Source organism: Etheostoma cragini, chromosome 7, assembly GCF_013103735.1.
Source record: "Etheostoma cragini isolate CJK2018 chromosome 7, CSU_Ecrag_1.0, whole genome shotgun sequence".
Lineage (NCBI taxonomy): Eukaryota > Metazoa > Chordata > Actinopteri > Perciformes > Percidae > Etheostoma > Etheostoma cragini.
In genome coordinates this window covers 27,203,230-27,214,713 of record NC_048413.1, presented here as the reverse complement: position 1 = coordinate 27,214,713, position 11,484 = coordinate 27,203,230, and the positions used below count along the sequence as shown (strand labels likewise).

The 11,484-nt window shown below is 39.5% G+C and overlaps 1 protein-coding gene across 1 annotated transcript in view; it reads left to right on the top strand.

Moving 5' to 3' along the window:
• Window positions 1–9,582: 9,582 nt before the first annotated feature.
• The window catches only part of kiaa2013 (KIAA2013 ortholog), a 20,784-nt gene continuing 18,882 nt past the window's right edge, over window positions 9,583–11,484 (top strand). The window contains exon 1 of the mRNA XM_034875832.1: window positions 9,583–9,593. The gene's annotated coding sequence lies outside the window, so the exon portion shown is untranslated. The remainder of the gene's footprint in view (window positions 9,594–11,484) is intronic.

The window sequence follows — 11,484 nt, the reverse complement described above, 5'->3', positions numbered from 1 at the left end:
GATAATCATGATAATTATCAGTGATAATCATGATAATTATCAGTGATAATCATGATTAATATCAGTGATAATCATGATTATTATCAGTGATAATCATGATTAATATCAGTGATAATCATGATTATTATCAGTGATAATCATGATAATTATCAGTGATAATCATGATTAATATCAGTGATAATCATGATAATTATCAGTGATAATCATGATAATTATCAGTGATAATCATGATTAATATCAGTGATAATCATGATAATTATCACTGATAATCATGATTAATATCAGTGATAATCATAATTATCAGTGATAATCATGATTAATATCAGTGATAATGATGATAATTATCAGTGATAATCATGATAATTATCAGTGATAATCATGATTAATATCAGTGATAATCATGATTAATATCAGTGATAATCATGATAATTATCAGTGATAATCATGATAATTATCAGTGATAATCATGATTATTATCAGTGATAATCATGATTATTATCAGTGATAATCATGATAATTATCAGTGATAATCATGACTATTATCAGTGATAATGGACATTTTTGTTGTTTTGACAAAGTTTTTGAAGCTTTCTCCGACATTTGTTGTCACTTTTTGACATTTTCAAACTCTTCCCAAAGTTCTTTCTTACTTTTTACAACGTCTTTGTTGACTATTTCTGCCTTTTTGGGAAATTTATGATGTTTTCCCCTATATTTCTATCACTTTTTTCAGTGGTCTTAAATCAGTTTTGACGGGAAGACAACACAAGGGTTAATAAAGTTATGTTAAAGAGGGGGCCAGGCCCCCCTAAAGCTCTGATCCTAGACCCGCCCCTGGTCTCGCCCCTTTGTCTTCATAAGACACCGCCCGCTGTATTAATAGGCCTCTTTGATCATGAGAGTTATTAGAGTCTAATGTACAGTACATGGGTTGTCTTAAATGTAAAGTGCATTACCAATAAAATGTATTATTATTATTATTATTATTATTATTATTATTACTACGTGCTGTGTGTCTCCAGTGGAGCTCAAACTCTACGAACACCTCTGATTGGTGGCCTTGTAGTTTCTTAAACCTCGGGTGGTCTTCCCATCAAAATTGAAAATCAACACTTTTGTTGATGCTTTTTATCGATTTTTTCACCTTCTATACTATTTCAAAAACACTTCAATTTGGTTTTAAATGCAATAGAATAGAATAAGATGTTAATAATAGGCGTTGTGTGGAATCAATCATGTTATTTTGGGGAATTAAAAAGAACATTTATATAGGACAACGGGTCAATTTGACCTGAGGACAACATGAGGACAACATGAATTATGTACAATACACTCACTTTATCAATTTCTTTCATTTTTTATCATCTTTGTTCCGTTCTTATATTAAATATCTTCTTGTTGTGTTCTTCTGGATCTTACACGTTCCCACATGTGGATGTTTGTGTGTTTCAGTGGACTGTAGAGGCTCAATTGCCCCATTGGGGGTAAATAAAGCGATCTGTATGTGAATCTGTCTCATTTCCTCTCTGATTTCAGGGAGATCTTCACCAGGCAGCCTCCTTCTGGGACCAGCAGGTCATGTTTTACTTCTCTGGTTAGTTACAAAAACCCAAAACAATCGGTGGGTTTATATAAAACCCTAAAGACCCAGATCAGTTGGAGACCGAGGATCCTATTCAGGACTACCCCCGCCCCCCCTCCTCGTGTGTGTGTGTGCAGAGTGCTTTTGGTACAGCTGCTTCAGACCTCTTCAATAAGCCAGACGCAATTTTCACCGAATTACTCGTTTTATCTGCTGCTGAATATGGAACAGGGCAATTAAAGGTAATTACGCCAACAATAGCCACAAAGGCAGGAAACGCACACATTCATGCATCATGTGTGCAGATCTCACAGCAGCGCCCCACAACCCTCGCTGCGTTACAGGCTCTACGTTTACTCACTTTAATGTTGGACGGAAGCAGCGAGGGAAAATCAATGTTTTAACTTTCTCCTTACGTTTTTGTCAACACTTTTGTCAACGTTTGTCCCTTTTTTGACGTTTTCAGCACTACGTAAAACTAACTTATTAACTTTAGTTCTACAGTTATTTTTGGAATTTGTGGTCAATAAACCTCATTTATAGGAAATTATACCTAATGTTTGAGTTAGAAAAGCAGAAATTAGGAATTATTGAGACTAAAATTAAAGGAATGGATGTTGATGATAATAACAGACTGGAATATGTCAACTTTTACTCAATACTATTTCAAAAACACTTCTATTTTGTTTTTCAAATACTATAGATTGAAATAAGACGCCCCAAAATTAATGAAAGTAGAGATGTGTACTTGCCAAAGAGCGTTGGGTGGAATCAATCATGTTATTTTGGGGAATTAAAACGAACATTGATATAGGACAACATGAAGACAACATGGGGGTTAAGTAAGGTTTACATATGTATTGCAGGTGTTCTTTGTGTGCCTTAGTTGCAGGATGCAACAGTTACATGGGCATTAAAAGTTAAATAAATGTATATTATCAGCAGCTGATAATCACTTTAACCGTCATGTTGTCCTCATGTTGTCCTCGGGTCAAATTGACCCGTTTTCCGGCGGGGGATTGCTAAGTCTCCGTCCTGATTGACAGGTTGCCATGTGCCAACTTCGAACCAACACGCTACACACTGAATATTAAAACGTGGGGATGGCAGTAGCTCAGTCTGTAGGGGGTTGTGTTGGGAACCGGAGGGTCGTCGGTTCAAGTCCCCTTACGGACCAAAGTTCAGAATGTTGCTCAGTAGCTGGAGAGATGCCACTTCACCTCCTGGGCACTGCCAGGTGCCCTTAAGTAAGGCACCGTACCCTCCTAACCACTCAGGGCGCTGGTCCAGTACTGGCAGCCCCCCCCCCACTCTGACATCTCTCCATTTGTGCATGATTAGGTCCTGAATGTGTGTATTTCAGAGCTGTGAGTAGTGATTACTAACAGGGTGTAAACTGTAATTTCCCCACTGGTGATCAATAAGCAGTATAAATTATTATGTCAAGTTTGGAATAAAATGTAGATCTTGAACAAGGCGGGCGTGCTTATTTCTTTTGGGAAATGATCGAAAGATTTACAAAAACTGTTTAAGGCAGTTCCTCTGAGAGCCTGACCGATATATCGACGGGCCGATATTATCGGCCGATATGAGGCATTTCCAGATCTATCGGTATCGGCATTTATAATGGCTGATAAAACAAAAGAGAATCATAGAATCATTTATAATGACATAATGACATAAATGACTCTGATAAATGAATATTTAAAAAATAAAATAAAAACGGACGGTCGACCACGTTGAGTATTAGCATTTCATAGTTTGTCCACCAGAGGGAGCTCTACCTACAACGTCCCGTTTAAGCTTCACATCTTAAGTTTGTATTTGTATACGTTTTTATTTATCAGAACTTTATTATATTTTGATGTTCCTTTGTTTTGTTGTGACAATAAAACAAATGATCTTATTATTTTACTATTTCAGTGAGAACTCATAAATAACTACAAATAACAAATGTTTTCTGGATTTTTTAATTTAAAATATACATTGGCCGATATATCGGAATATCTGATTTTTAAATAACCAAAAATCCTCACTCGTTCCTCTCTAACTGGGACGTTTTTGGGACCGATTGGTGGGATTGCTGTGGACGAAGAACACATGGAGATCCACTGGTAAGAGATAATAAGGTGTGACCATGGATCGGTTCCTCCTATCCCAGAATGCATCTGTGGTGCAGCCAGACCTTTACTCCCCAGCCCGGTGGAGATAGAGCTGTCTATGCGAGACTATCTTGAGCCATGCTGACCCAGAATGACAGAAGCAAAAATGACTGAGTGAACACCGACCTTTTCATAGCTCTCCGCCTCGACGTGTTTTTGCTGGCGGAGTTGCTTGGCGACCGACTTGGGCAGCATCTGGTGCAGCAGATCCTCCGCCAGCTGCCTCTGGCGCTTCAGGTCCTCCGTCTTCTCCTTCAAGCTCCGGGCGTAGTTCTGTATCCACTCCGTCATCTGCTTGAACGAGAACATCACCACCGGGTAGATGAGGCAGGCGATAGCCAGCAGGCAGACCTTCATGCTGAGGCCCGAGGACACGGATCGGGACTCCAGTCTGAGGGCGGACACCGCGCGATCAAACAAGCAACGCCGGGTGTCGGTCAGAGCCCGGATTCCAGTGTGAGACCCGGACAGAAGCTCAGAACCTGCTCCAGAGATCTGCCACAGACTCGCGTCCAAAATGTGAGGATGTTTCAGACGCTGGCTGGAGTTCAACTGCAAGTCTACGTTCTCTAACCAGCAGTCGTTCAGTCGTTCGGTCAGAACCCGGGCCAAGCCCAGGAAGCTGAGTCCCTGAGTCCACTTGTGTTGGAAGTCCGTGTGAGTCGCCACGTCGGGGAAGTCCATCAGCTGGCGGTTGAGCTCGATGAATCTGATCAGAAGTCTCGCGGACAGGACGTCTCTCCAGTTGTAATTCTGCTTGACTTGGACTAAAGTGTCTTCTACTGTACCCCAGATGTCGAGAAGTCTTCCGATGGCGAGGGAGTAAGCAGAAGTACCGTTACTACTCGTGTTGTTTGGATCCAACGAAGCGTTTAGAAGTCCCTGAACGCTCCACAGAATCTCCTGGCAGAATCCCGCGGACTCAACAACACCGCAAGGGACCCCGTGGCCATCGCTGTGACCCCCCGTTTCCCCACAGAGACGATCGAACGCAGGAAACAGCGCAACCTCGGAAAAACCCGCCTCCAGTGTCTCGTTGGCCGCGTCTTTGGCGAAGGCGCGTCTCGTGTTTTGAAGCTTCCCGACGAGCTGCAGGATCGCCGCGGTCCGGCACGAAGTCAGCTCGTTGTAGGCGCCCTCGGTGGTGTGCAGCAGGTGGAAGTTGGAGCTGAGGTCGATGGACACGGAGCCCAGCAGGGCGAGGAACGAGAGGACGCAGGCGGTCAAGATCCGACGGACGGTGCGACTGCTGCCCGACGGGGACAATATGGAACACCTGGAAACACAGGAACACGACTAGTGAGTTACTGAGAGAGGGGTCCAGTAAACCCAAAGACTCAATCAGTCAACACAATGTTATTTGGACACCGGATTGAATATATTAGTTGTTAATCAAGCAAAAGTGCAAATAGGGCTGGGTAAAAATAATCGATTCTCCAATTAAAATCTGATATCAATTTATAAAATCCAGATCGAGAAATCATTCTTTAAAAAAAATGCCATTTCACAATGGATGTTTTTAAGTAAAAAAGTACTTTAAATCAACTTCTTGGGGGTCAGTTCTTAATGTTAACCCTCCTGTGGTCCAAATTTGACCCGCTTTCAACAAGTTTATGTATGAAAAATTTGGGTTTCCTGCATGTATGTGTCAGGGGCGCCGTATGGGGGGAAGGTTAGGACAGTTCCAAAAAAATATGTAAAAACGAATAGAAAATTATTAAACTAACCCAATTTGAATTTTTGTCAAAATTCCTGGTGGCACCCGTGGTATGTATGTGTGTGTGTGTGTGTGTGTGTATGTGTATGATTGTGTGTGTGTGTGAGTGTGTATGTATGTATGTATATGTATGTCTGTGTGTATGTTTGTATGTATATATGTGTGTGTGTATGTATGTGTGTGTGTGAGTGTGTGTATGTATGTATATGTGTGTACGTGTGATTGTGTGTATTGTATATATGTGTGAATGTATGTGTGCATGTGTGATTGAGTGTATGTGTGTATGTGTGATTGTGTGTGTCTGCTTGTGTGTGTTGTCTATATGTGTGAATGTATGTGTGCATGTGTGATTGAATGTATGTGTGTATGTGTGATTGTGTGTATGTCTGCTTGTGTGTGTTGTCTATATGTGTGAATGTATGTGTGCATGTGTGATTGAGTGTATGTGTGATTGTGTGTATTGTATATATGAGTGAATGTATGTGTGCATGTGTGATTGAATGTATGTGTGTATGTGTGATTGTGTGTATTGTATATATGAGTGAATGTATGTGTTTTTGGTTTCTGTATTTGTTTGTTTTTATACATTGTTTTTTTTCTGCATGCACCATAAACCAAATACCAATGCGAATCCTTAGTAAGACCTCCACGTACCTGGCAGTAAACCCACTTCTGATTCGGGTTCCAACCCGGTCCTGGTTTATCATTAAGACAAATCAAAGCTGGACCTGCAGCTGCAGCTACAGACTGCGCTTCTTCCAGCGAGTCCCCAACTTTCCGGGGGAGTTGTGTTTGTGTGTGTGTGTGTGTGTGTGTGTGTGTGTGTGTGTGTGTGTGTGTGTGTGTGTGTGTGTGTGTCTCACCTGCACAGCTGACACTCACTGTCCGCATCGTGTTGCGCGCGCGGAGCGACCCTCCTCTTGAACCTCCTCTTCAGGGACGCCGAGGACGGGGTCCCAGATGCGAGACAGTCTTTTTTCATCAAGTCCAGCGATGACATGAGCCCCGCGCTGCAGCTGGTTCAGTCTCTCAGCCAGGACAGGGACATGGCACGGGGACCCCGCGCTGGACACACGCACAAGTCCTGGGAGCCACGCAAAGTACCAAGTCTGCGTCAGCGTGCACTCAGCTTCCGGTTGCATACTTCAAAATAAACGTCTAAGCATTAACCCCGGCGTTGTTCTATATCAATGTTCTTTTTAATTCCCCAAAATAACATGATTGATTCCACCCAACGCTCTTTGCCAAGTACAAATCTCTATTTTCATTAATGTTGGGGCGTCTTATTCAATTTTATAGCATTGTAAAACAAACGGAAGTGTTTTTGAAATAGTATTGAGTAAAAGTTGACATATTCCAGTCTGTGATTATCATCAACATCCATTCCTTTAATTTTAGTCTCAATAATTCCTAATTTCGGCTTTTCTAACTCAAACATTAGGTATAATTTCCTATAAATGAGGTTTATTTACCATAAATTCCAAAAATAACTGTGAAACTAAAGTTAATAAGCTAGTGTCACGTGGTGTTGAAAATGTCAAAAAAGTGACAAATATTGAAAAAAGCGACAAAAATGTTGAAAAAGTTAAAAACATCGATAAAAAGCATCAACAAAATTGTTTATTATGTCAATCTTTGCTACGCCGGGTGCAAGACATGGCCCTGTATGTGCAAGAGAAGGATATATATGTATATAAGTGTATATATAGGTGTATAAATAAGTGTATATATAAGTGTATATATAAGTGTATATATAGGTGTATAAATAAGTGTATATATAAGTGTATATATAAGTGTATATATAAGTGTATATATAAGTGTATATATAGGTGTATATATAGGTGTATATACAAGTGTATATATAAGTGTATATATAAGTGTATATATAGGTGTATATATAAGTGTATATATAAGTGTATATATAGGTGTATAAATGTCCGTAAATAAGTGTATATATAAGTGTATATATAAGTGTATATATAAGTATATATATATATAAGTATATATATAAGTGTTAGTACCAGTCCAGTATGCCAAGTTATTTGCAATTTAAGTATACAATTCTGGCATAGTCGGCTTCTCATAATAAAAGCCTGATGGGCCAATACAAATATGTTTATTTGTTTTTAAGTTGTTGTTGTCTTGTAGTTTGTATTTTAATATCCAATACTCTTTTTTGCTTGTTCTTTTTACTGTTGCTGGGTCTTATATTTTAACAATGTTTCTATTGTGAAGCGCTTAGTGACTTTGGCTTAAAAGGGGCGACAGTAGCTCGGTCCATAGGGAGTTGTCCTGCCGACACACATCTTCCTTATTGTTTTAAAGTTGGTCAGACCTTCTGGATTCATCACAAATAAATTCTGGGATAGGAACAAATGGTTTAACCCTTGTGTTGTCGTCCCGTAGACCGTGCAACTTTTTGATTTTGGGTCAAAATTCAAACCTTTTTTCCAGCGTTTAGGTCCTTTTTTTCAAAACCTTTGTTGGATTTTCCTCCTGATGTTTTTGTCAATTCTTTCTGAGCCTTTTGACATTTTTGTGGAGTCCCCCCCCTCCACATTTTTAAAGCTTTTTTGGAAATTTTAGTCACTGTTTACTCATTAAAAAAAGGTTGTTTCGAATGCTATCAAATTTAACAAAACATCAAAGTTTGAAGAAAGCAGTGTTATTTACTTGTGAAGAGCGTTGGGTGGAACAATACACGTTATTTTTCTTAAAGTTTGGTTGAAAGAAACTTTTTTCTTTTTTCAAAATGGGTCAAGTTTGCAAATCAATGCACCTCTGACAGCATGCACTGTCAACAATAAGTCATTAACTTAAAGTAAGCTAATTACATTACAACAAGTGTACAATGTAAGACTAATTAGTAGTAAGATCACTTCCTAAAAGCACTCAACTTCATAACAAATGTTGGAACTGTTCCTATCCCTAAGGGTGGTTTCCATTCACTACTACTGTGTTGTTAAGCTAGCCAACGTATAATACCACAACTTCCGTTATAGGCATACCCTTTGCCTTCAAAATAAAGGCCCGAAATAAAGACGACCCTTAATATTACTTTGGCGTACTGGCTTATGGTTTTATTGTCCGTGGCTTAGGCAGTGTTACTACCCGATGTGAGTCGAGTGCAGATTTGAGTCGCGCATGCTCAGATATAAACGGGTTACGAAATATATGTCACACTGAAATTTGTGAAATCCATGAAATAATAAACTTTAGTCATTAGAAACAATAATATTAGATGGGAATCATTTTAATAACATTTTAGCTATATGTGATATGTGATTGCTAACATTAGCTCAAAACACCATTCCAGTGACAGCCTTTGTTGTGTTGGATGCTAACTTGTAGCTAAGCTAGCAGTGAACCAACTTGGTTAAGTAGGTCCATTTTTACTATATTGACATTACAGAAGTCTCTCGTTGGCATCTCGTATGCTACTAGTCGCAAAACGACGCATGCGCAACTCAAACCTGCACTCGCCTCACATTGGGCAGTTACAACAGGTAACTACAGGCAAATGCTTGGGACGCCGGCAGTCCAAATGAGTGCAGAAAAGTAAAATAATTTTTTTTTCAAAAAAGGCAAAAACATCGGGAAAAGCACCAAAAATGCCATAAAGCGTCAAACTGAAAAAAAAACTTGAGAAAACCATAAATGAAAATGCTTAAAAAACGTCAAAAACATAAAAAGTGACAACAACATTGGAAAGAATCAACAAATAAAACTATACAAGAAAAAGCTTCAAAAACATGTCGAAAATGTAAAAAAAAGACGTAAACATTTAAAAAAAAAAAGTGACAAAAACGTTGGAAAGAATCAAAAAATGTGGGAAAAAACGCAATAAAGAGTGAAAAAAAAAAAAACAGCTTGAAATCAAATTGGTTAAGGACGGCTGTAGCTAACACATTTCGCGAGAAAGAAACATCCATTGATAAATATCTATCTTCACATAAAGAGCTTTACTTTGAAATGCGTTACCGGAAGTCCTTCATGTGAACCTGTCTGGCTTTCCTATTGACTCGAGCTGTCTATGCCTATTGACGACACTCACGGCAACGCACCCAGGGGATTGTTGTGTCTGAATAAGTGGAAAGCCGAAGCGAGGTTATGAATGCGTTGCTAACTTTGCGTGTCCTCGTGTAACGAGAGGATCCGCGGCAGCTTTTAGCAGCTTAAACGGATCCCGGTGTTCAAAGTGGCGGCGGCGGGCCGGCTCCTCGCCGTCTCGGCGGACGGAGTGTAAGTAAATGAAAGCGTTGTTCGGAGCCGTTGAACAAAGAGCTTTTCTTCCCTCTGCCATTGTTACCGAGCGCAGCGCCCGCTCTCTGACTTACTCAGAGGTGGTTTCGGACTCTGAAAGTAAGAGAACTACTCTGAAGTTTTTCTGTTTTTTAGTTGTTGTTTTTTTTAAACCGGGGCATTAAAAAGGTCGGTTTTCATGCTGTGTAGATTATTCACGCGTCAACTTCAACTGGCCAATCCCAATAATAACCACCGGGCGAACGTTAAAGTCAGTTGATGGGCTGCTGAGTTTGAATGAAAACAATGATATCGGACGTCAACGGTAACTAACGGACGTCAACGGTAACTAACGGACGGAACCGGCCACGTTCGGGTACTTTTTGGCTAACGTTCTATTCAAAATATAGGTTCAAATAGTAGCTAGCTGGCTAACTAACTATATAAATGAACACTTTGGTGTTAAACTAAAGTGTAATTACGTACTTTTTCTATCGGTTCAGCGTTGTAACTACTTCCTTCAGGCTTATTGTGTTAATTACCGATACCTAAATTTAATCTGCGCAATTTCAATGTAAACAAGTCAGCGAGTTTGTATTTAGTTTATTAACGCGCTGTACGCGCATAGTTACGGTATTAACAGTCAGTCTAGGCTGCTTGGTAATGCGCTATTTCGCTATTGCTAACAGCCATAACGTTACCCGGCAGTGTGTACGCCACGTATTAATTCAGTCTTTTCTACTTTAATAAGACATTTTCAATGGCTAGGCACCAGCCTGGACCCTTGTTAACGGCCTTTCATATGATGTCATTGACATACACTGCAACAGGAAATTAACTTGGGGCCATTTAGAATGTTTACGGTATGTTTACAACTGTTAAATGATATACAGTTTAACATTGTAGATGCGTATCCATAATAACAACAATGTACTAGTCCAGTGTCCTGAGGCAGAATCAGCTGTGTCACACAATCACAAAAAATTATTTTGACTCCTTTTTTTTTAAATTGCTTTCAGTGTGATTACACAGAAATAGAAATACAGCAAAGAACTAGGACAAGAAAGCTGAACAAATAAAGGTAAAGAATGGACAGGACTGTGGACACGAGTGATCACAGAGTGAAGAGACAGTCAAGCCAGACTGCAATCTGAAATCTGGCAATTCAGGTTCTTCAATTGTCAAAAAGTCCTAAAATACGACTAAAAACTTAGACCCCAAACTAGGGTTGGGCACCGAAGAACCAATTCCTACCTGGAATCAGTTCAAAAAATACGATCCCAATAAAATCGTTTCTTTATTGGAATAAATTATGTGGTCTGCACTTTGGGAAAATGTTAATGTCTTATATTAGTATACAATGCGTTTGCTGCATCATGACTGTGTAACTCACACAGAAAACGATATTCGGATTAACTTTTCAGAAAGGCCTGACCAGGGACTTGGGTTGCACATTAGCCTATTGGCTGGAAACCTTTCATGTAACACATCTACACAGGTTGTTATGGCCTCGACTGTAATAATTATGTATGTAATAATGTGCGCTACATTGTCCCTGACAAGTAAAATAAAAATATTGCATTGTGGGTCGGAGAGAAACATATTTTCGATCGCTCTGTATCTCTGGCACTTATGGCAGAATTGAAATTAACAATAAATACAGAAACAAGTATATTCAACATAGCTGTTTAACATTAAGAAAACTGAATTCACTATAAAAGTAAGATGAAACAATGCGGCTGTTGTACTTTTTGCCAAAACATGGTGCAACATTACACTGC